At 38.9% G+C, this 26,992-nt stretch overlaps 2 long non-coding RNA genes across 4 annotated transcripts in view; both read right to left on the bottom strand.

The window, feature by feature from the left end:
• The window catches only part of LOC105233304 (uncharacterized), a 1,563,509-nt gene that overhangs the window by 711,935 nt on the left and 824,582 nt on the right, over positions 1-26,992 (bottom strand). The window lies entirely within an intron of this gene.
• Positions 14,701-22,637, bottom strand: LOC125776824 (uncharacterized). The gene is made up of 2 exons (XR_007422000.1): positions 22,545-22,637; positions 14,701-15,099 (listed from the first exon to the last, which is right to left on the bottom strand). It is a non-coding gene; the product is annotated as an uncharacterized LOC125776824 (long non-coding RNA).

Here is a 26,992-nt window from a genome sequence, read left to right as displayed (position 1 = left end):
CGCGGTCAACATTTAAATGAAATTATCTTCAAAAAGTAAATGTCATGAACCAATCTAACGTTTCAAATAAAGAACCGATGAGATTTTGCAAATTTTATGCGTTTTTTTTTAAAAAAAAGTTATCAAGCTCTTAAAAAATCACCCTTTATATTATATACACATATATATGTACATTGTGCAATTTAACTTAATAAATTTTATAACGAGTGTGAAAAACAGTGCTTTTTATTTTCGATCTCATAAGTATACTATACCAAGTAAGTATACTAGTGGCACCCGTTAACAAATGGTCCGAGCCTTTCAGAAAGGCACCTACGCAAATAATAAAATAAAAAATTTAATAACTTCCTGGTGCAAGTGCGCAAATGCAGTGTTTCAAGCACAATATTCATCAAAACAAAGAAAACTTTTAAGTGAACATACGGTGACAAAATTAAAGTGAACATATGTATAAAGCATAAAGTGAGTGAAAAAACAACCAAAACCCTACTAACATCAAAACGGGCGCGGTAAAATTACAAAGTTCAACAAACATTAAAACTAAAATAGGAAACAGGCGATAACATATCCACAAATCACAATTACCAAGTCACGGGAGACTACACCAACAAACAAGAAAGAGAAAGTCAGCAAATCATCAGGGGCAGCGCTGGACGTACATAATAGGAAAAAAAAACTGAATAAGGAACTGGAAGAAACCAAAATAGAGTAAATGTTCAATGACCCAAAACCCTTGGCGGAAATAAAAGTGAGTCCGTTCCATATTTACTTTGATATAAGTATAAAAATATATAAATTCAATTTTTATGCACATATATGTGGGATGGTATCCCTGGCAGAAAGGGAAAAATAGGAAAAGGGACAACATTAAACGACATAGCGTGCGTTGCTCCGACTGCGACGAGCAAAAAGAGTTTGAGTTAGATACCAGTCACCAAACTGAGCGGAAGTTAGAAGTCAGCCACTGAGTAAATCGAACGTGTGCAGCAAACGGTTGTATTAAGCATACAAGTGAAACTATATTTTAAAGCAAGAGTGTAAAGAACGAATCTATTGTATTGTGAAGAACAAGTCTATTAAATTGTAAAGTGAAAACTATATTTTAACTCAAGAGTATATGAACAAATTATTATATTGTCATGTGGAAACTATATTTTAATGTAAAAGTGAAATAATAAATCTATTGGATTGTAAAAAGGCACACTTATGTATTTAGGATATTGCGGACGGAAGAGGGTAGCGAACCCCACAAACTGGTATCAGAAGTAGAAAGTGCCGGGTTTTCCTTTTGAGGGAAAACGATAATTGTTAAAACTTGTGTTAAAAAGTGAATAAAAGACTAACAGTTGTGCGGGCACGTGGTGCAAAGTACAGTCCTTAGAAGTTCCGAAATTTCTGGAAAACTGTACAGCCGCGCAGTGGACCGTTAGATCCGTTATTTAAGTACCGCTATAAAATAACGCAGACGCAGAGAATTTCATTTCGAGTAATCTGAGTGCGACTCAGAAGTGTTAAGCAGTGGTGACTACAAATTCGTTTTTTTAAATCTGAGTAAGGCTCAGACAAACGCAAAGCAGTGGTGACAGAAAATTCGTTTTATAAAATCTGAGTGCGACTCGGAGAGCGCAAAGCAGTGGTGATAGAAAATTCGTTTTAAAAAATCTGCGCGCGACTCGAACAGTGCGAAGCAGCAAGACAGAAAAATTCAGTTTGAGTAATCTGAGTGCGACTCAGAAGTATTAAGCAGTGGTGGCTGCGAATTCGTTTTAAAAAATCTGAGTGCGACTCAGAAGTGTAAAGCAGCGGTGGCTGCAAAATCTGCTCGCGATCCGAATAGCGCAAAGCAGTGGTGACAGAGAACTTCAGTTTGAGTAACCTGAGTGCGACTCAGAAGTGTAAAGCAGTGGTGTCTGCAAAATCTGTTTGAGAAGTTCTGTGTGCGAAGCAGATAGCATACAGCAGTGGTGGCTGCATATGTATGAGGCAGTGGTGGCTGCAAAATCAGTTGAGTGCGATTCAAACAGTGCAAAGCAGTGGTGGCTGCAAAATCCGTTTGAGAAGTTCTGAGTGCGAAGCAGATAGCATACAGCAGTGGTGGCTGCATATGTTTGAGGCAGTGGTGCCTGCAAGATCAGTGAGTACGATTCAAACAGTGCAGAGCTGTGGTGTCTGCAAAATCCGTTTGAGAAGTTCTGAGTGCGAAGCAGATAGCATACAGCAGTGGTGGCTGCATATGTGAAGACAACAAGTGCGTACAGTGGCGGCCAAATAGATTCAGACAACGTGGTAACTACGAGGGACATCGTTGGACTTAGCCCAAGCAGAGGTGGCGTTAAGCGTTGGAGTTCATTGTACAGATAAGTTACTAAGAGTAGTTTGTTTTAACTTTATGAAATACTGTAAAACAGTTTTTATTAAATAATTAAATTTAAAGTTTTTCGTAAAGTAGTCACATAAGTATATATTTTGTATTTATACGGTTATAAAACATTTTGAATTTGTAATTGCTGCGCGCGTAACTGACTAACATGGACCGTGAACAAATTTTCAGTTAGACAATGAACGAACTGAAGGAAAAGCTTGTAGAGCTGGTGCTTCCTACAAGAGGGCGCAAGGCCAATTTACAGGACAGATTATGCGAACATTTTGGATTGGGAGTAGATGACGATTCAGATTTTGAGGATGCATCCTCTGTAGTGGACGGTGGAGCAAGACAGACACTAGTGAATCACACGTCTTTCATGTTACGTGACATTGAGGAATCGTTGAGTCATTTCAGTGGAGTAGGTCAGCCGGCAGTAAGAGATTGGGTTACTGAATTTGAGGAAAATGCACTCGCGGTTAAATGGCCGGATATTCAGAAGTTTTTATATGCCAAGCAACTTTTAAAAGGAGCGACAAAAGTTTTTGTAAGAAGTCAGAGGGGTATCAGCAGTTGGTCTTCCTTAAAGGATCTACTGTTTAAAGAATTCGGAGAAAGGGTTTCATCAGCGGAGGTGCATAGGCAGTTACGTAACCGGCGCAAACGAAGTAATGAGGGTTACCGCGAATATATGTATAAGTTAATGGAACTCGATTCTCCAATTGACTTCGATGAACCCAGTCTAATAGAGTATTGTATTGAAGGTATACCGGATACCAGGGTAGGGAAAAGTAATTTGTATCAAGCCAGAAACATCGAACAGCTTAAGGATGAAATAATAGTTTACGAAAAGATTCGGTCAAGTCGACAGCAGGCAGACCCCAATCGACGCGGTGAAGAGGTAAAAAACGAAGCCATCGAAGAGAGGAAGACAACAGAAAAGAGACGCTGTTTTAGGTGTGGCACAGTAGGGCATTTAGCGAGTAACTGTCCTCAGAAAACTATCAAGTGTTTTAAGTGCGGTCAGAGTGGACACATCGCAACAAAGTGTGGAAAGTCGTTAGGTGCGAAAGTCGAAAGAGCAAATACGTTATCCAATGAAAAGTTGGGATTGTCTAATAATTGCGTAATTTTTAAGGAAATGGTACTGAACAACCGAACTGGATAGTGACAAGAGACGATTGATGGGAATAGGCAAAAGTGAACTTACAACAATAGGCTCATTTTCATGCCAGCTTCATGTCGACGGGATAGACATACCAGTAGTTTTTCATGTAGTAGGTGAACGAGATATTTGCTATTAGGCAATCATAGGTAATAATATCCTAAAGTGTGTCGATCTGGAAGTGTCAAAAAAGGGAGTAAAGTTTTTACAGAAAAAGGGTGATAAATCCGAGGGTAGGAGTATTAAGATAGATAAAGAGAAAGAGAGAACTGAGGAAGGAGATTTAATACGCGGATGGATGCACGAACTCAGCGAGGTTGGGTTGGTAGCTGCAGAACAAAGCAACACGGAAGAGTTAGATTTACATCATTTAAGAAAGGAGCATGCGGACGAAATAGCGAGTTTGCTTGGAGAATATTGCCCAAAGCCACATTATAAATCACCAATTGAAGATTACGTTAACGGATGACATACCAACTTATCAGGGTCCACGTAGGATGCCTTACGTGGATAAGTGTATCGTGGAACAGCAAATAGGAAAGTGGTTAAGTGATAGGATTATACAACCTAGTACCTCCAATTATGCGTCACCCGTAGTATTAGTTCAAAAAAAGGATAGAAGCAAGAAGCTCTGTTGCGACTATCGGCGCCTTAACTTGAAAATAATGAGGGATAACTTTCCAATGCCTATCATTGATGACGTACTCGAGCGATTGTGTTCACTACATTAGAGGGTGTTCACTACATTAGATTTGGAAAACGGCTTCTTCCATGGACCAGTTGAGAGAAATTCGAGAAAGTTTACATCTTTTGTTCGGTACCAGTTTTGTTTTGTTCCATTTGGGATATCAAACTCTCCAGCGATTTCTCGAGATTTATTTTTGCAATTTTCAGAGAGTACATTCAAGATGGTACATGCGTGGCTTACATGGACGACCTGATCATTTCCTCTAAGGATGAAAAGAAAGGAATCCATAAGTTACGACGTGTTCTAGGGCGAGCAGCAGAATTTAATTTACATATGAAATGGAAAAAGTGTCAGTCTCTTATGGAGACCGTGGAATTTTTGGGATACGTAATAGAGAAGGGTGCGATTAGGCCATCAGAGGCTAAAGTTCGGGCAGTAAAAAACTTTCCTCTGCCACATGATCGTGAATCTGTGCAGCGTTATTAAGGATTAACGTCATATTTTAGGCGTTTCATTGAGGGATATGCAAGATTAGCTAAACCTCTATCAGATATACTACGGCAGGGTACGAAGTTTACCATAGACGACAAACAAGTAGCAGCTTTTCAGCAATTGAAAGCCGCTCTTATAAGTGCACCGGTTCGTCGGTCTTATAACCCGAAGGCGACAACAGAGGTACATACCGATGCCTCCATGCATGGGTATGGCGGTGTTTTGTTCCAAAAAGACGTAGACGAACAATTGTATCACCCTATACAATATATAAGCAGGAAAACCAAACCGGCTGAAGAGAAATACCACGCCTATGAGTTGGAAGTATTGGCGATAGTGGAAGCCCTGAAAAAGTGGCGGGTGTATTTCTTGGGTATTAAGTTCAAAATTGTTACAGACTGCAATGCGTTCACTATGACCATGCAGAGAAAAGATATTCCTTTACGTGTCGCGCGATGGGCACTTTTATTACAGGATTACAATTACGAAATAGAACATAGATCGGGCAGCAAAATGCGTCATGTAGATGCGCTGAGTAGGGTGTCTTGTCTGTTGCTTGAAGATACGTTGCACCATCGACTTCAGCAAGCACAGCAAGTGGACGATTAGGTCCGAGCAGTTATTAAGGTATTAGAACATGAGGAGTATGAAGATTTTTACGTGAAGCAGGGTGTGCTCTATAAAGATCCCATCAAGGAACTTATAGTAGTACCAACTTTGATGGAAAACGAAGTTATTAGAATTGCTCCTAAACAAGGACATTTCTCAGTCAAGAGAACAATAGATTCAGTTGAAAAAACATTTTATATCCCAAGTCTGGCGGCAAAATCCAAAAAGGTTGTGAAGAGTTGCATCGAATGCCTAATATCCGAAAGTAAAACCGGTAGGAAGAAAGGCTTTTTGTCACCAATTCATAAGGAAGATAGACCTCTTGGGACCTACCACATAGATCACGTCGGTCCCATGGAAACCACAAGTAAGTCCTATAATTATATTCTCGTAGTAGTAGATGCATTTTCAAAGTTCGTGTGGGTGTACCCCACGCAAAATACAGGTACCGATAGCGTAGTGGCAAACCTTAAAAAACAGTCAGCCCTGTTCGGTAACCCCAAACGAATTATATCAGATAGGGGAACAGCGTTTACGTCAAATGTGTTTAAGGATTACTGTGTAAGCGAGGGAATACAACATTTACTAATCGCCACCGGTATTCCGAGGGGAAATGGCCAGGCAGAACGCATGCATAAGATCGTAATTCCGATGCTAGCAAAGATGTGTATTGAAAATCCGAAGTCGTGGTATAAGCATTTAGATCGAGTTCAGCAAACCATTAACAATACACCGCCGAGAAGTACAAGATTTTCACCCTTTCACCTTCTCACAGGTGTACATATACACATATATGTATATGAACATATGTATATGGAATCACTCTATAGCGAAGTATCCTCTAGCGTGAGTTATACTAATAAACAGAAGCATTTTTTATAAGATACCACGGTCTTCCAACATTAAGACGTGTAGCACCCAATGGAAGATACGTGTATATATTAATATTCTGGTGCAACGAGTAGTTATGTTAGTAAAAGTTATCCTTTTGCAGATAGGATCAAGTTAGAAAAACCTATTAAATTTAATACTCTTCATGGGACTTCAACAGTTACACACAAACGAGAGATTAACCTTGTAGGGTTTGATTTAGAATTTTTTGAGACAGAAGATTTAAAGGAATTTGATATAATTTTAGGAGAAGACTCCTTGAGGAAAATGAAAGCTGGGATAGATCTGTTCGACTATTCGGCAATATTTGAAAAGGAAGAAATAAATGAAAACAAAAAAGAAGAAGGAATTAATTATACAATAGGAGTTAAAACATATGAAAATGAAATAAAGAATTTAATGAAAAATAATTATAATAACGAAATACTACCTTTCAGAACTATGACTCAGGCAAAGATTAGGACTGAATCCAAAGAACCAGTTTGGGTTAGACAATACCCCTATCCATAAGCGGATCGAGATTTCGTAGGGAAGGAAATTCAAAAATTATTAAAAAATATCATAATTAAAGAAAGTAAAAGTCCATACAACTCTCCGATCTGGACAGTATCGAAGAAATGAATTGATGAAAATGGAAACCCAAAGAAAAGGATGGTAATAGATTTCCAGAAGTTAAATAAACAAACTATAGCAGATAGGTCCCCATACTAGATATTACAATGACGCTACAAAATTTAGGGAAAGCACGCTATTTTATGACATTAGATTTGGAGTCAGGATAATGATCAAACCTGAAGATAGGGAAAAAACGGCATTTTCCGTTAATGGAGCCAAATATGAATTTTTAAGACTACCGTTTGGATTAAAGTATGCACATATCATCGATGCGTTGATGATATTTTGAAACAGTATATAGCGAAGTGTGCATATGTCTACATATATTGACGACGTCTTGATCTACTCTTCAGACCCAGAGCAGCATATCAAAGATGTTACAAATATAACTCAAACACTACACTTCGCAAATATGAATATCTCCGAAGAAAAGTCTAATTTTTTTCAAACAAACACAGAATTTTTAGGACATATAATCAATAACGGAAGAATTAATGCAGACCCACCGAAAATTGAAGCGATAGATAGATAAAACACCCCGGAAAATTTAAAAGGTTTACGTTCATTTTTGGGATTAGCCTCATATTATAGGAAGTTTGTTAAGAATTTTGCACATATATGCAAACCTTTAACTATTTATTTAAAAGGAGAAAATGGAAGCGTATCAAAAAATAAAAGTACGAATATAAAAATTAAACTAGATAAAGAAGCATTAAAAGCTATAGAAGAAATTAAAAAGAAATTAAAAGAAAAAATTGAATTATATCAACCAGATTTTGAGAAAGGATTCGATCTTACAACAGACGCAAGTAATTACGCGATAGGAACAGTTTCAAGTAAGGGAAAAAACCCCATATCATTTATTTCACGAACTCTAACTACAACTGAACAGAATTACTCAACGAATGAAAAGGAAATGCTAGCAATGATTTGTGCATTACAAAAATTAAGAAATTATCTTAATGGAATAGCAGCCTTGATAATTTATACAGACCATTAATATTTTCTATTTCGGAAAAGAATCCAAATACAAAGTTAAAAAGATGGAAGAATTTAATAGAAGAGTACGGCGTAAAACTTAAATACAAGCCTGGACACGAAAATGTCGTCGCAGATGCACTTTCAAGACAAATATATATGTATGTTATCCGACACGTCTATGCATTCAGCTAAATCATCAGCCTTACGGAATATAAAAATGATAAATAAACCATTTAATTTTTTTAGAACACAGATAGAACTAGTACAGTCAGACACAAATGAAAAAACAGCGATAACAATTTTTCCGCGACACGAACGCTACGAAATTAAATATAATACTAACGAATATCTAATAGAGACACTCAAACAAGTTATGAAACCAAAAGTAGTAGCATTTCACTCAACATTAGAAACGTGGCATACGATAAAAAGACAATAGCTAATATCTTTTCAACATATTTTAAAGTCTTTACTCAAATAAAATTAAAAGACATAACAGAGCAAATAGATAAAGAAAATATATTAGAGTATACACACAAGGGAGCACATCGCAACGCATTAAATAATTATAGAGCAATTCTAGAAACTTGTTATTGGCCTACATTGAAAAAAGACACAGAGACAATAATAAAAAATGGTGTAAACTGCTCGGAAAATAAATATGAGGGGAAATCAATTAAACAATTATTAGGAAAAAGCCCAGTACCGAATACTCCAGGCACATCATTACAAATGGACATATTTTATATAATTGACAAAAGTTATCTCTCTTGTATAGCTAAATTTACTAAATACGCATATTTTCGAAAATTAGGAAGTAAACTACATTTTCATGAAATAATAGAAGTAGTGTTATCACAAATTTGACCGAACTGTACCGAACTCATGACCGATAACGAAAGCTTATTCGTCGGCATAGGCATAACTGCACTATTAAATAAACTACAAATTAAACATGAAGAGACAGCAAATAATCATTCAACTTCCAAGGCGCAAGTGGAAAGGTTATATTCAACGATATTAGAAATCGCGAGGAATTTAGCTAAAAAGAAATATTCTCAGCAGTCAAGGAATATAATAGGACTATTCATTCGGTGATATAAAAAACCAGTGGACAGTGGACTTTTTTAATCAAAAGGAAATTAACGAAAAAGTGAAAAATAATATAGAAAAAACCAAGAACGTATGTTAGAATACAATAATAAAACAAGAAGCCACATCATCTAAAAACTCTCCTGAATTACATAGGGACACAGCCTTAATCAACAGAATAGAAGTGTTAAAAAATCAATTAATAAATAGAAGAAAGAAAAGGAGCATAAATTTCTTAGGATCAGCACTTAGCTTTATAACAGGCGTACCAGATCATGAAGATATGATAAAAATAAAACAACAAGTTAATGATATAGTAGAAAATAATAATAAACAGAGGTTAATCAACACTCACTTGGAAAAACTGTTGGAAACCTTTAATTATAAAACAATTCATCAACAAGTAATGCTACAAGAAATACTCAAAGAACTTGAAGATTTTACTTTAACAATAAATATTTCTAAAAATAAAAACTTTTACTCTGCATCGTTAAACACGGAAGATAGAGAAAAAAATATTAAATTAGAGAATTCAGACATTCCTGTAATAAATATAATGGAATATTCAGACATACGCACTTGTGGAATTAATAACACATTTATTATTATATATAAATACTCTATAATTAAACAAAAATGTGAAACATATGATATTACCCCAATAGCATATCGACATGGAAAGTTACAATTAGACAATAAAGTATCTAAATGTAAAAATGAAATAAACAGGATTAACAAATGTAAAAATATTTTATCAAAATTTATATGTCAAGAATGTAAAACAGATACTTGTACAATATCAATGTTATTAAACCTCAAAGCACTATGCAATGTAAAATTCTAAAACTTAAAGAAAATCAACAAAACAGATATGAACAAATACTGAAGGCTCAAGGATTGGAACATCTTATAAAGAAAGATGCAATCACCAGCGTACAAAAAGATCAGGAGATCTTTTCAATAACGGAGGGGGGTTAATACATGACCCACACTGAACCCAACTGATAACAGCTAGCATACATATGTATCCATCCGCATAGCAGCGATAAGTATAACATCACTCGATCACGCAAGTAATGCATGATCAAACTACTTGTACGCATTTTGAATATATCTATAAGCAGCCGGTAATAATATTGTAAAATATTAAATATCCAATAAAAAAAACCCAGGAGGAATCCTGGTGAAATATATTTTTAAATAATACCATGTCAGAGAAGGATTATAACCGAAATTTTCGATCAAAGGTTAACTATATGCACCGGGGTCCAAATATATTCGGAACATATAAAGGGTGATTTTTTAAGAGCTTGATAACTTTTTTTAAAAAAAAAACGCATAAAATTTGCAAAATCTCATCGGTTCTTTATTTGAAACGTTAGATTGGTTCATGACATTTACTTTTTGAAGATAATTTCATTTAAATGTTGACCGCGGCTGCGTCTTAGGTGGTCCATTCGGAAAGTCCAATTTTGGGCAACTTTTTCGAGCATTTCGGCCGGAATAGCCCGAATTTCTTCGGAAATGTTGTCTTCCAAAGCTGGAATAGTTGCTGGCTTATTTCTGTAGACTTTAGACTTGACGTAGCCCCACAAAAAATAGTCTAAAGGCGTTAAATCGCATGATCTTGGTGGCCAACTTACGGGTCCATTTCTTGAGATGAATTGTTGTCCGAAGTTTTCCCTCAAAATGGCCATAGAATCGCGAGCTGTGTGGCATGTAGCGCCATCTTGTTGAAACCACATGTCAACCAAGTTCAGTTCTTCCATTTTTGGCAACAAAAAGTTTGTTAGCATCGAACGATAGCGATCGCCATTCACCGTAACGTTGCGTCCAACAGCATCTTTGAAAAAATACGGTCCAATGATTCCACCAGCGTACAAACCACACCAAACAGTGCATTTTTCGGGATGCATGGGCAGTTCTTGAACGGCTTCTGGTTGCTCTTCACCCCAAATGCGGCAATTTTGCTTATTTACGTAGCCATTCAACCAGAAATGAGCCTCATCGCTGAACAAAATTTGTCGATAATAAAGCGGATTTTCACATTTCGAACCGAACACTGATTTTGGTAATAAAATTCAATGATTTGCAAGCGTTGCTCGTTAGTAAGTCTATTCATGATGAAATGTCTAGTTTTACAAAGTTTTTATTGGATTTGAACAATTTTTCGTCATCAGGTGGCAAACACTAAAGACATTATTCGTGCAAAATTTTATACAGTTATATTAATTGCTTCCTGACTTGTTTACTGGAAACTGAACGAATCAAGTGGAATTTAAAATTGTGCTATATGGGAAGTAGGCGTGGCTATTATCCGATTTCGCCCATTTCCAGATTGTGACATTAAAAAGTAAGAAGAATGCCAAGTATTTAATTTTTTTGAAATCGGTTGGACGGGTCGCGCGATATGGGATTTCACCAAAACGTGAGCAGTGTCACGCCCATCGTCCAATTTTCACACTGGCTCCCATAAGGCTCTCTCATACCATCTAGGTGGTTAAACTTAATTTCTCTGGCGTATTCATTTACTGATTTATCGCGTTTTGAGTAGTTTTTAAGAGTGCCGTTGTATGGGGAGTGAACGGGGTTATCCTACGATTTCATCCATTTTCACACTGTCAGTAGGAATTCTTGTAATATTTGTACTCAGATGTACATTAACGAACTTGAACTTTTTTTTGTACCAAGAAACCTGCATACCAAGTTTCATCGAGATATCTCTATTTTTACTCAATTCACAGCTTACACGGGCGAACGGATGGACAGACAGACAGTCAAGCGGATTTCAACTTTTCTCATTACCTTGATGATTTATATATATATATACCCCGATTACTTTAAGGTGATACGCACAACCGTGGTGTGTGGTGAACAAAATCATAATAAATATGTATGTAACATGGTTTAAAAAAGTCTCGAGCCATACAAGTGTAACCTTTCAAATTATAGCTAATATCTAAAAAACTTGAGCTTGTAGTGAAAACCCGATTTTATATTTAGATTAAACCCTCGAATATAGCTAAGATTAGCTCAAAGAGTCTTGGTACAGAAAAAATAAAAAAATTTCTTTTGCCTTTTATATATGTTACTTAGGTCACAAACTTATATTAAGTACATAAATACATACCTGCACAAAAAGCAGTATATTGGTGCTTTCGGCTCCATCCTTCAGGAAACAAGTAATGCACAAATATTTTTGAATTCTTCTCGGCCTGGGAATTATATGACCTAGGGTGGAACATCAGACCCTTCCTTCAGGTTCGTCTGAAATATTAGTATCTGGTATTTTACATCAGAGGTGAGCATATTAGCCCTTAGTGGCAATTTCACCGTTTGGGCACGCGTTCACATTTTGAGGGCTAGATGAGGGTATCATCGTGGACAAACATGAAGAGGGAAGTGAGAGCAACATATTTTATCACTCCATGTTTACAAATGAAAGCACGTGCATATATGGGAAGTGGCACTGTGAGTACCAATTGTAAAATTGCCTAACAATTTTAAGTTCCTTTATAACTGCTATAAATTTATAAAATGTAGGACAAATAATAAAAAATATAATAAATATTTCGGAAGATGTTCTTTGGTTAAAGTTCTAGCTGCTTCCAAAATGCATTTAATGAAATCTCCATCGAAAAATGAGTGATTACCTAAACCCATTGTAAATGCAATCGCAAAGCTAACATGGAATGTCCCGTTACTATCAACAGAACATTTCTAAAAGTACAATATTCCAGATAATTCCATATTTGGAACAACTTAACAACTTACAAACTTCTGCTTTAATGTTGTCTAACGACTTTAAGTTCATAAAAAATCAGTATGGGATTCACCTGTATACTGATCATATTTTTCGTGTTGCGCTTCATAATGCCTTTGAATATTTTATTTTTTCATGTGAACATGTTTTTTTTTCGTCCCATTTCACATTAAATGAATTAATTTTTCTTTTTAAATTTTGGACACTGTTTTCACTCGCTGATAACATTACGGCACATTTAAATGTTGTTTCTGTTTTTTTAAACACTGTGCATATGTGTATGAGCGCTCAACACACACATTATAGCAGAAACAGCGAACAACGCAAAACCGCAGCCCGAGTCAGCTGATACGACCTATCTTATTAAAGCGCAATGTAAAGGAGGATGGAGTCATATGTAGAAGTTCACGCAAGTGAGGAAAGTTCTCTGATCGCCATTCACTTGGGAGTGGCCAGAAACGATTCTTTTGCATATGACTCAAGCAGCTCACGACTTCCGGTCTTTGACCAAGTATCCTCTGGGTAGCCTAAGAACATCCGTTTGAAGGCGAGCTAACGTGAGAAGGCGAAGTATCCCCTACATAGGTTTGTGCGCTGGGTTTGGGACCCGCCACGTAAAAAAACAACCCCAGCGAATAGCAACAACCAGCCTCGGATGAGAGACCCCCCTTTTGATGACGACCATGGAAAACGAAATAAGGACTACGAATTGAGGGCATGCACCTGGAATGTCCGGTCCCTTAATTGGGAAGGTGCCGCTGCCCAGCTGGTTGATGTCCTCGTGAAAATAAAGGCTGACATCACCGCAGTCCAAGAAATGCGATGTACGGGACAAGGACAAAGACGAGTAGGTCCTTGTGGCATTTACTACAGTGGCCATATAAAGGAGCGCAAGTTTGGTGTTGGATTCGTGGTGGGAGAGAGACTCCGTCGCCGAGTACTATCATTCACTCCGGTGAATGAACGTCTAGCCATAATCCGCATCAAAGCGAGGTTCTTCAACATATCGCTGATTTGCGCCCACGCCCCGACGGAAGAGAAGGACGATGTGACCAAAGATGACTTTTATGAGCGCTTGGAGCTCGCTTATGAGAGCTGCCCCCGCCACGATGTCAAAATCGTGCTTGGCGACTTCAACGCCAGGGTGGGCAAAGAAGGTATCTTTGGCACTACGGTCGGTAAATTCAGCCTCCACGAGGAAACAACCCCAAATGGGTTGAGGCTGATCGACTTCGCCGGGGCCCGAAATATGGTTATCTGTAGTACTAGATTCCGGCATAAGAAGATTCATCAAGCTACCTGGCTGTCTCCGGATCGAAAAACTACCAACCAGATCGATCATGTTGTGATAGACGGAAGACACGTCTCCAGTGTTTTAGATGTGCGTGCGCTCCGAGGTCCTAACATCGACTCGGACCACTATCTTGTTGCAGCCAAAATTCGCACCCGCCTCTGTGCAGCAAAAAACGCACGCCAACAAACACAAGGAAGGTTCGACGTCGAGAAGCTGCAATCACAACAGACAGCCGAAAGGTTTTCCACTCGGCTTGCACTCCTGCTCTCTGAGAGCACTCGTCAACAACTCGGTATAAGGGAACTGTGGGACGGCATTTCAAACTCCTTACGTACAGCTGCAACCGAAACCATTGGTTTTCGGAAGGTGCAAAAGAACAGCTGGTACGACGAGGAGTGCCGTGTCGCAGCGGAGAGAAAACAGGCTGCCTACCTCGCAACGTTACGATCGACCACAACACGTGCGGGATGGGATAGATACCGAGAGTTGAAGAGGGAAGCGAGACGCATTTGTAGACAGAAAAAGAAAGAGGCCGAAATGCGTGAGTACGAAGAGCTTGATAAGCTGGCCGACAGGGGTAATGCTCGAAAATTCTACCAAAAGATGCGGCGGCTTACAGAAGGTTTCAAGACCGGAGCATACTCATGTAGAACCCCCCAAGGTGATCTAGTCACCGATGCCCAGAGCATACTTAAATTATGGAGGGAACACTTCTCCAGCCTGCTGAATGGCAGTGAACACACAACGCCAGGAGAAGACGAACCCGATTCCCCAATCGATGACGACGGAAAAGACGTTCCATTGCCCGACCAAGAAGAAGTTCGAATAGCAATTACCCGCCTGAAGAACAACAAAGCGGCGGGGGCGGATGGATTGCCAGCCGAGCTATTCAAACACGGCGGCGAAGAGCTGATAAGGAGCATGCATCAGCTTCTTTGTAAAATATGGTCGGACGAAAGCATGCCCAACGATTGGAATTTAAGTGTGCTATGCCCAATCCATAAAAAAGGAGACCCCACAATCTGCGCCAACTACCGTGGGATTAGCCTCCTTAATATCGCGTATAAGGTTCTATCGAGCGTATTGTGTGAAAGATTAAAGCCCACCGTCAACAAACTGATTGGACCTTATCAGTGTGGCTTCAGACCTGGTAAATCAACAACCGACCAGATATTCACCATGCGCCAAATCTTGGAAAAGACCCGTGAAAGGAGAATCGACACACATCACCTATTCGTCGATTTTAAAGCTGCTTTCGACAGTACGAAAAGGAGCTGCCTTTATGCCGCAATGTCTGAATTTGGTATCCCCGCAAAACTAATACGGCTGTGTAAACTGACATTGAGCGGGACCAAAAGCTCCGTCAGGATCGGGAAGGACCTCTCCGAGCCGTTCGATACCAAACGAGGTTTCAGACAAGGCGACTCCCTATCGTGCGATTTCTTCAATCTGCTGCTGGAGAAAATAGTTCGAGCTGCAGAACTTAATCGAGCAGGTACAATCTTTTATAAGAGTGTACAGCTGCTGGCGTATGCCGATGATATTGATATCATCTGTCTCAACACCCGCGCCGTTAGTTCTGCTTTCTCCAGACTGAACAAGGAAGCAACGCAAATGGGTCTGGCAGTGAACGAGGGCAAGACGAAATATCTCCTGTCATCAAACAAACAGTCGTCGCACTCGCGACTTGGCACTCACGTCACTGTTGACAGTCATAACTTTGAAGTTGTAGATAATTTCGTCTATCTTGGAACCAGCGTAAACACCACCAACAATGTCAGCTTTGAAATCCAACGCAGGATAACTCTTGCCAACAGGTGCTACTTCGGACTGAGTAGGCAATTGAGAAGCAAAGTCCTCTCTCGACAGACAAAAACCAAACTCTATAAGTCACTCATAATTCCCGTCCTGCTATATGGTGCAGAGGCCTGGACGATGTCAACAACAGATGAGTCGACGTTGCGAGTTTTCGAGAGAAAAGTTCTGCGAAAGATTTATGGTCCTTTGCGCGTTGGCCACGGCGAATATCGCATTCGATGGAACGATGAGCTGTACGAGATATACGACGACATTGACATAGTTCAGCGAATTAAAAGACAGCGGCTACGCTGGCTAGGTCATGTTGTCCGAATGGACGAAAACACTCCAGCTCTGAAAGTATTCGACGCTGTACCCGCCGGGGGAAGCAGAGGAAGAGGAAGACCTCCACTCCGTTGGAAGGACCAAGTGGAGAAGGACCTGGCCTCGCTTGGAATATCCAATTGGCGCCACGTAGCGAAGAGAAGAAACGACTGGCGCGCTGTTGTTGACTCGGCTATAATCGCGTAAGCGGTGTCTACGCCAGTAAAGAAGAAGAATGTAAATGACTAGCCAACACCGCTTCTACCACCCAGTCTCGATATTTTTAAATTTTCTTAAACTAACTCAAAATCAGAGTCGAATGCTATTTTTTATGAACATTTAAATTATTTTTAATAGTTTGACTTCAGTTTTGATATTTTATATAATGAACAAGTAAGGAAGGGCTAAGTTCGGGTGTCACCGAACACTTTATACTCTCGCATGATAAAGTGATAATCGAGATTTCATTATCCGTCATTTACATATTTTTTTTATTTTGCTGTAAAATTAATTAGATTAGTAGTTCCTGATATATGGTTTTTAGTCCATAAGTGGACGACGCCACGCCCATTTAATTTAAAAAAAAGCCTGGGTGCAGCTTCCTTCTGCCATTTCTTCTGTAAAATGTAGTGTTTCTAACGTTTTTTGTTACTCGGTTAACGCACTTTTAGTGATTTTCAACATAACCTTTGTATGGGAGGTGGGCGTGGTTATTATCCGATTTCTTCCATTTTTGAACTGTATATGGAAAATATCTGAAGGAAACGACTCTATAGAGTTTGGTTGAAATAGCTATAGTAGTTTCCGAGATAGTATGTACAAAAAACTTAGCAGTGGGGCCACGCCCACTTTTTCAAAAACTACGTTCAAATATGCCCCTCCCTAATGCGGTCCTTTGTGCCAAATTTCACTTTAATATCTTTATTTGTGGCTTAGTTATGACACTTTATAGGTTTTCGGTTTTCGCCATTTTGTGGGCGTGGCAGTAGGCCGATTTTTTAGTAAACAAAACTATAATACTCTCTTTAGCAAATTTGTTGCGAGAGTATAAAAATATATAAGAAATATACGTGTCTTCAGTCTATCACAACATGATCGATTTGGTTGGTGGTTTTTCGATCCGGAGACAACGAAGTAGCTTGATCTATTTTCTTGTGCTGGAATCTAGTACTGCAGATAACCATACTTCGGACCCTGGCAAAGTCCATCAGCCTGAACCCATTTGGAGATGTTTCGTCGTGGAGGCTGAATTTACCGACCGTGGTGCCAAAGATACCTTCTTTGCCCACCCTGGCGTTAAAATCGCCAAGCACGAGCTTGACATCGTGGCGGGTGCATCTCTCATAAGTGTGCTCTAAGCGCTCATAGAAGGCATCTTTGGTCACATCGTCCTTCTTTTCCGTCGGGGCGTGGAAGCAAATCAGCGATATATTGAAGATATTGAAGAAACTCGCTTTGATGCGGATTGCGGCTAGACGTTCATTCACCGGAGTGAATGATAGTAACTGGCAACGGAGTCTCTGTCCCACCTCGAATCTCACACCAAACTTGTGCTCCTTTATATGGCCACTGTATTAAATGTCACAAGCACCTACCCGCCTCAGTCCTTTGCCCGTCCATCGCATTTCTTGGACGGCGGTGATGTCAACCTTTACTCTAACGAGGACATCAGACTGCTGGGTAGCGGCACCTTCCCAATTAAGGGACCGGACTTTCCAGGTGCATGCCCTCAATTCATAGTCCTTATTTCGTTTTCCATGGCCGTCATCAAAAGGGGAGTTTCTCATCCGAGGCTGTTTGTTACTATTCACTGGGGTTTTTTTTTTACGCGGCGAGTCCCAAACCTAACGCACAATAGGGGATAGGGAGTAGGGCATATTTCGCCTTCTCACTTTAGCTCGCGTTCAAACGGATGTTCTTAGTCTACCCAGAGGATACTTGGTCAAAGACCGGAAGTCGTGAGCTCCTTCAGTCATATGTATAGAAATCGTCTCAGGCTACTCCCAAGTGAATGGCGATCACAGAACTTTCCTCACTTGCGTGAAATTCACCCCTCAACTCCATCCCCCATTTACGAGATATATACAAAAAAATGCAAAATTCTTGGAAAAATTGGGTTAAGAGCGCCACTACCTCGCCGGTGTGCGTTATGCCTTTGTTGCACTGGGCACTTTTGTAGAGTGAACAATTCTGAGAAATATGCGTCTAAAGTCAAAGCGATGCCATAAAATACCTTTTATCTGTAGGAATTTAAAGATAAAAACTCACGATTGTAGTGTATTTTCTATGGAAAATTTTACATGCCTTGGTCTAGTTCTTAATGTAAATATTAAGAGCTAAAATTTTCAGGGAATTTTTTTTAGGGTATTTTCAAGGAAATTCCGTGACGGGACTAAAAAAAATGAATAGTTCAATAAAAAAACACTTTAGTGTACATATTTACATACATATGTTGCCAGTAGAAAAATTTACAAACATTATGCCAATGGTTCTTTTATATTTGCATACATGTACACACAACTACATAATACACATATGAGCAAATGCGCGATCGCTTGGTCTTTTAACATGATATCGAAACTTTTAATGATCAAAGCAAATAATTATCTATATATGTATGTGCATATACATACATACATATAATGGAAAGTCGTGCTAGTTACAACATTTATAGCTCAATAATAAAATTGGTGGGAAGGTAGGTTAGAACCAGGGTAAAGATAGAATAGGTACATTTTATCTCATTGAACTATAATTCAATACAATTCATAGCTAGAAAAATTACATTTTAAATAATAAGCATTTGTTCAAAATTCATGTAAGAATCATTTAAAGATTTAATTTCTTCCAAAAAACAAAAAATAACAATTGGCTAAATGAGTTTAGTTTCCCGCCCTCATACACCACTACACCACACAGCACACCACTCACAAAGCAACACTGGCACACTCACCACACTTGGAGACAACACTCGTCGATTGGAAGCAGCACTCTACACCCACACACACACCAATACACGCCGCACGTCAACCCACCATAACTCTCCACAGCCCAACGAGCAAAAATCCTCGTCCTGGAAGAGGTCGCTCTTTTCGATCGCGATTTTCGAACAATAAACACCGGCGGACGTTTCTACACGTTTTTGGTATTTTCGGCACGCAGCTCCACGTTTCTATATATTTTTCGTCATTTTCGGCGCGCAGCTCAACCACCGTTCCAACATTGGGAGATCCTCTGCGCGCAGCAGCTGAACCAACGCATTAACTCCGAGTGTGAGCTTCAGTATAATTTTATAAAGACATATATACTTCCACTGGTACCCGACCAGGGAGTTCACTAATTTTAATACATTGTATCATAATCCATTGTTATATACATATATTGTCACGTCTTCACTGGTATCCGACCAGGGAGATTTTTATTATAACCTTTCCGTATCTTCCAATAAAATTGTTATCTTGAAGTGAACAACAAAATACTTAAATATATTGCGTCCTAAAAGGAGTGGGTATTAAAAAGAAGTGGTAAGATAACTATGGTTCTTCGAGCCATTCTGAATGGCACTATTCTGAAACAAAGAAAAAAAATAATAATAAGAATAAAAAAAGGAAAATGTGAAACAAAATTATACAGCGAAAAAAGAGCTAAAAATATTAAGTTAAAGCGACAAACAAACGTGAATAAGTGCGCAAGTGCGAATGCAAGTGCAGTGAAATTGACGAAGAAAAAAAAAAAAGAGAAAATAACAATTAAAAAGAGCGCAAGTGCAAACAGTATGCGAAAAAAACAAGATTCAGTACCCGAAACTGAAAATAATAGAATATTAAAAGAAAGAAAAGTATAAGTGTTCAAAGTGCATACATACTTACCAATCCATGTGCCCGAAAAAAGCCCAACAACAAAGTTTGAGTAGTGACGAAAAACAGGAAAACAAAGAAATTAAAACCAAATAAGAATACACATATATAGTATATACATCACAGTGCGGTGTAAAACATAAGCAGTTACCAAAAAAAAAAACAAAAACGGGCGCAGAAAAAAGAAAACAAAACCACCTAACTAAGAAATAAAAAACAAAACACAGCGGGCGCGAATATATAACCATATATGTATGTATGTAAAAAATACATATTAATATAAAACGGGCGCGGGATAAAAACAGAAATAACAACAAGCCAGCAAGCAAGGAACCCACCGAACCATCCCAGGGCAGGATTACAGGGACAAAAACCTTCCGACCCACACTTTGGCCAACACTAATCCCCAAAATCCCATGAGGGATATCAAAGTGAGTCGTATCGATTCCTTTTAGTATTTCGTTTTCCAATTTCTGCATATACTTATATACTATATATTATTACGATGAAAAATTTGTGACAAATTCATTTAACTTACATGGAATAACTCATCAAGTTATTCTCACTTTATTTATTGGTTTTGCAAAAAAAAAAATACCGGTTATCAAACAGTTATAAGTAACTTTTGGTAAAAACTGAAATACTGCAAGAAAACAGTTGGGTATAACCGACAACATATATGTATCTTTATATATATAAATCTTCTGACCGTGTGTTTGCATTTGAACTGCTCCTAAACGAATGGACCGATTTTGATGAAATTTTGTGTGTATGTTCAAGGAGATTCGAGAATGGTTCAGATTTACAATTTGGTCCACTGGAAAATGTGTTTTTAAATTAACTTTTCATTTGTAATTAATTGCTAATTTTAAATGATTGACCGATGGATGGCGCTACCATCGCACTATTCAATATTCAAACCTTAAATTGGCGTAAACGTGCATTAAACAAAACAATGCCAAAGTAAAAGGCGACATCTGTAGATCAAGTTTTCATATTGTGGACATTCATTCAATACATCTATGGGTAGCTATAATATTTTTTTCATACCTGCTAACTATTGGAGGGGGTATCTTGACAGGCAATTTACAATTGCAAAAGGTCTGGCATAAAAAATAGTGGCATAACTGAAGTGTTGATAAAAAGGTCTATTAAAATTTGAGATATACAGAAATCTTTTCGAAGCATTGCACACATTGCAATGCAATATTTAAACGGGAACGATGAATACATATATGCGTACAATTTCAAACCGATCCTTCATGAAAAATATTAAAATTGCTAAATATTAGGAATGGTAGAATAGAACTGCAATCAAACACACAATGCAATGAATTAAAACTGGCTCATTTATCATTCGATGAATAATATACCACGGGCATCCCAAAAGACTGATGCCATAACCTTGCCCGGGCCCGAAATATGGTTATCTGTAGTACTAGATTCCAGCATAAGAAGATACATCAAGCTACCTGGCTGTCTCCGGATCGAAAAACCACCAACCAGATCGATCATGTTGTGATAGACGGAAGACACGTCTCCAGTGTTTTAGATGTGCGTGCGCTCCGAAGTCCTAACATCGACTCGGACCACTATATTGTTGCAGCCAAAATTCGCACTCGCCTCTGTGCAGCAAAAAACACACGTCAACAAACACAAGGAAGGTTCGACGTCGAGAAGCTGCAATCACAACAGACAGCCGAAAGATTTTCTACTCGGCTTGCACTCCTGCTCTCTGAGAGCACTCGTCAACAACTCGGTATAAGGGAACTGTGGGACGGCATTTCAAACTCCTTACATACAGCTGCAACCGAAACCATTGGTTTTCGGAAAGTGCAAAAGAACAGCTGGTACGACGAGGAGTGCCGTGTCGCAGCGGAGAGAAAACAGGCTGCCTACCTCGCAACGTTACGATCGACCACAACACGTGCGGGATGGGATAGATACCGAGAGTTGAAGAGGGAAGCGAGACGCATTTGCAGACAGAAGAAGAAAGAGGCCGAAATGCGTGAGTACGAACAGCTTGATAAGCTGGCCGACAGGGGTAATGCTCGAAAATTCTACGAAAAAATGCGGCGGCTTACAGAAGGTTTCAAGACCGGAGCATACTCCTGTAGAACCCCCAAAGGTGATTTAGCCACCGATGCCCAGAGCATACTTAGACTATGGAGGGAACACTTCTCCAGCCTGCTGAATGGCAGTGAACACATAACACCAGGAGAAGGCGAACCCGATTCCCCAATCGATGACGATGGAGCAGACGTTCCATTACCCGGCCATGAAGAAGTTCGAATAGCAGTTGCCCGCCTGAAGAACAACAAAGCGGCAGGGGCCGACGGATTGCCGGCCGAGCTATTCAAACACGGCGGCGAAGAACTGATAAGGAGCATGCATCAGCTTCTTTGCAAAATATTGTCGGATGAAAGCATGCCCAACGATTGGAATTTAAGTGTGCTGTGCCCAATCCATAAAAAAGGAGACCCCACAATCTGCGCCAACTACCGTGGGATAAGCCTCCTCAACATCGCGTACAAGGTTCTATCGAGCGTATTGTGTGAAAGATTAAAGCCCACCGTCAATAAACTGATTGGACCTTATCAGTGTGGCTTCAGACCTGGTAAATCAACAACCGACCAGATATTCACCATGCGCCAAATCCTGGAAAAGACCCGTGAAAGGAGAATCGACACTCACCACCTATTCGTCGATTTCAAAGCTGCTTTCGACAGCACGAAAAGGAGCTGCCTTTATGCCGCGATGTCTGAATTTGGTATCCCCGCAAAACTAATACGGCTGTGTAAACTGACGTTTAGCGGCGCGAAAAGCTCCGTCAGGATCGGGAAGGACCTCTCCGAGCCGTTCAATACCAAACGAGGTTTCAGACAAGGCGACTCCCTATCGTGCGACTTTTTCAATCTGCTGCTGGAGAAAATGATTAGAGCTGCAGAACTGAATCGAGCAGGTACAATCTTTTATAAGAGTGTACAGCTGCTGGCATATGCCGATGATATTGATATCATCGGCCTCAACAACCGCGCCGTTAGTTCTGCTTTCTCCAGACTGAACAAGGAAGGGCAAGTGGGTCTGGCAGTGAACGGAGGCAAGACGAAATATCTCCTGTCATCAAACAAACAGTCGTCGCACTCGCGACTTGGCACTCACGTCACTGTTGACAGTCATAACTTTGAAGTTGTAGATAATTTCGTCTATCTTGCAACCAGCGTAAACACCACCAACAATGTCATCCTAGAAATCTAACGCAGGATAACTCTTGCCAACAGGTGCTACTTCGGACTGAGTGGGCAATTGAAAAGTAAAGTCCTCTCTCGACGAACGAAAACCAAACTCTATATGTCGCTCATAATTCCCGTCCTGCTATATGGTGCAGAGGCCTGGACGATGTCAACAACAGATGAGTCGACGTTGCGAGTTTTCGAGAGAAAAGTTCTGCGAAAGATTTATGGTCCTTTGCGCGTTGGCCACGGCGAATATCGCATTCGATGGAACGATGAGCTGTACGAGATATACGACGACATTGACATAGTTCAGCGAATTAAAAGACAGCGGCTACGCTGGCTAGGTCATGTTGTCCGAATGGATGAAAACACTCCAGCTCTGAAAGTATTCGACGCAGTACCCGAAGGGGGAAGCAGAGGAAGAGGAAGACCTCCACTCCGGTGGAAGGACCAAGTGGAGAAGGACCTGGCCTCGCTTGGAATATCCAATTGGCGCCACGTAGCGAAGAGAAGAAACGATTGGCGCGCTGTTCTTGACTCGGCTATAATCGCGTAAGCGGTGCCTACGCCAGTAAAGAAGAAGAAGAAGAAGAATAGAACTGCAATCAAACACACAATGCAATGAATTAAAACTGGCTCATTTATCATTCGATGAATAATATACCACGGGCATCCCAAAAGACTGATGCCATAACCTTGCCAGCCGATTTTTTTGTCTTTTCACGCTTGAGAACCGTTTCTTAATATGCAGTCCACTAGGCTGACAATCGATTGGACTCGATTAATTTCATTGATGCTCAGCCCAAATTCAATAGTATTTTTACCCCAAAAACCAATTCTTTCTTAACGCACGAAATTCTTTATGATCCATTTTTTTGTAAACTAACACAAGTTGCTTCACCAAAAATGCGAAAATCATATAGATGGTATTAGTAGTACTACCTATGTAACAGCCACAGTAAAACTTGGACGGGTCCTCTAGTACATATATAAATATGTACATATTTATATACCGTATATATATATATATCGAAATATAAATATTTTAACTGTCATTTATTGCTTATCTTCGTGTATCAAAACACAAAATATCTCCAAAAAAAACAAAATTCAAGTATTTTACTTGCACAAGTGTCTGCCGACACCTCTTATGCTTGATCAAGCAATAAGCAGGATTGCCTTAAATAAGTAAGCTAAAGTAAATGCAAAAGCAAAAAAAAAAATTATTATATATATACATAGAGAAAAAAACCCGAGAAAAGGTCAAGAGAACCAAATCGAAAATTACATATTTACATATATGCACTAATTCAGTATATATGTATACGCTTTATTACACTTAAAATTTTATCATACGTATATATACATATACATATATACTCAGCCGTTGAGAGCAAGTGCACTACCGGAATATTTGCTCATCTACACACATACAAATATATATATTTTAACTTTTTATTATACGTATATATACATATACTCATCCGTTGAGAGAAATTGCACTTCTGGAATGTGTGCTCATCTACATACAGCTTCTTCTTTACTTGCTACATACATACAAGTGTATATGTATATTGTATTTAACATACTTATTATACGTTTACAAAGTATATACATAAAAGATAAAATTAAATAGTGTTAAAAATATTTACATTTGTAATATACATAGGTTGTGCGGTGGAAATTGAAACTGTATCGGGTCCATAAACTGCACAAACTTTATTGGCGGCTTGAGATGCATTTTTGCCTTTATCGTAGTAATACTGTAAAATATGCCGTATTTTCTCTTTATTTTGCTCCATGTTTGCGACGCTATAACTCACGAACGGCTTAAAGAACCGACAATCAATCAAACACGTGTTAGCGCGTGAAATGAGCTTTCCAAAAAGGTATAGCATGACCCGATGCGACGAATAAAACTAGAACTACGCGCTTTCAGCGCCAACTAGCGAAAATACCGCAAGACTTTTTTGACTACCCAATATTTTCCATTTGTATTCAAAAACAGCAATATTTCAGTATTCCTTTCGCTTAATCTTGACCGACGATCACAAACAATTTGCCCTGCTTTGGAAAAAATTCTCTCGTAAGGAACGGAGGAGGCTAAAACACATAAATACTTTTTGGCTAATTCTGCCATTTTAGGGTATCTGTATTTATTTTCAAGCCACCAATGAAATGGGTCGCAACTACGGGAAACCAGGCCAAATAGCGCTGAATTTCAATAATGGCTTTTGCTCCTACGCTACTATGTGGTTTATGTTCATTAGCGTATTTATCGAAAGAACTCCATATTAATACTGATTTTTCAATATTTTCTTCTGTTCTTTCAGTCTGTAATTATATTTCTTCCCTTTGCATATCTATTAGATAACGTTATGTACGTTTTTTTGTGCTATGAGCTGCTGATTCATCAGTCAGCGCCACTAATTTGAATCTGGGGTCTAGAAAAGTAGCTACCGTAAGTGTATTACTGTGTTGTAAACTGCTAAAACGTTCCCTAATTCCATTTAAAAAAATTTCAATCACTTTTTGTATAGTGTTTGAAAATGTTTCAGTTCGCAAGTGTCTATACACATCTAATAGACCATTTGCAATTGGTATTACCATCGAACCTGTGCAATATGTTTCACCACTAATGCTTACTGTGGCATCTCTAAATGGTTTACAAATTTTGCACAAAGCAGAAACAGTCGCCCACTCGTCGCTGGTTAATATAGGTAAATTTTTGTTTACAATTACCAAAGTACATTTCACCGCTTCCCCCAACTCCGAAAACGCTCCAACATTGCCAGTGTGGAGTTCCACCTCGTTTCAACTTGTTGAATTAATTTTAGACGTTCTTTACCGCCGTTACGCTGGTAATTTTCAAACGCTTCATTCGCTGAAGTACTTTTCTTGAAATGAGCAACTATTATTTTAACTTTATCAGTTACTTGTTCTACTTCAGGAATGCGTAATCCTTCTTTTACAATTAAATTAATTTTATATTTTTTATATGTTAACCAATTTATACTTATCTAAAATTGAAGAAAATTCATAGCTTTAATGAATATGAATTTATCACAGTCGCAATTTTTTATATGATACTGTGACTGCTACTTTGTTCGTTAATTCCTGTCACTGCTACTTTAGGAAACTTGTCACAGCTGTGACCAGTGATTTTTAAGTAGCAGTGACAAAGTCACAGGTACTCAAATATTTGCCATCTCTAATACTCATTCGTTGGAGAGCATCTAATTCAGTGGTCGGCATTTCTTAGCACAATTGTGCAAACTAACTTCACACGTACGCTTACGCTCTATCGTTCAGTCGTTGTCGAGCCAGCAACGAATTAACATCACGCAACACTATTGCGCAAAACCATTAGATCAGTGGTCGGCATGAGAGGATCTGTCACTGTGTTGGTGAGCACGGAAAAAAGTAACCCAGTGAGAAATTGGAATTAAAATTAAGCATCTAATCTAAATAATTAATAGTATAATGAAAATTAACAAAATGTCTTTTAAGAATATATTCCCTATTATCTTTAAAAGACTTGGAACATAAAAGGCATTGCATGGCACCAAAGGCATTTAGAATCATAAAAGATTTCTCGCAGGGCATATTTGGTTTTGCGCAATAGTCTTGCGTGATGTTAATTCGTTGCTGGCTCGACAACGACTGAACGATAGAGCGTAAGCGTACGTGTGAAGTTAGTTTGCAAAATTTTGCTAAGAAATGCCGACCACTGATCTAATTGCACTACCGGATTTTGTCCTCACCATAATGCTTACATACATACATATTATATTTACGTGACATTAAGAGAGTGCACATTTGCTAA

This window comes from Bactrocera dorsalis, chromosome 2 (assembly GCF_023373825.1).
Source record: "Bactrocera dorsalis isolate Fly_Bdor chromosome 2, ASM2337382v1, whole genome shotgun sequence".
Taxonomy (NCBI): domain Eukaryota; kingdom Metazoa; phylum Arthropoda; class Insecta; order Diptera; family Tephritidae; genus Bactrocera; species Bactrocera dorsalis.
The sequence above is the reverse complement of the archived record's forward strand: the minus strand, read 5'-3'. Positions and strand labels throughout refer to the sequence as shown.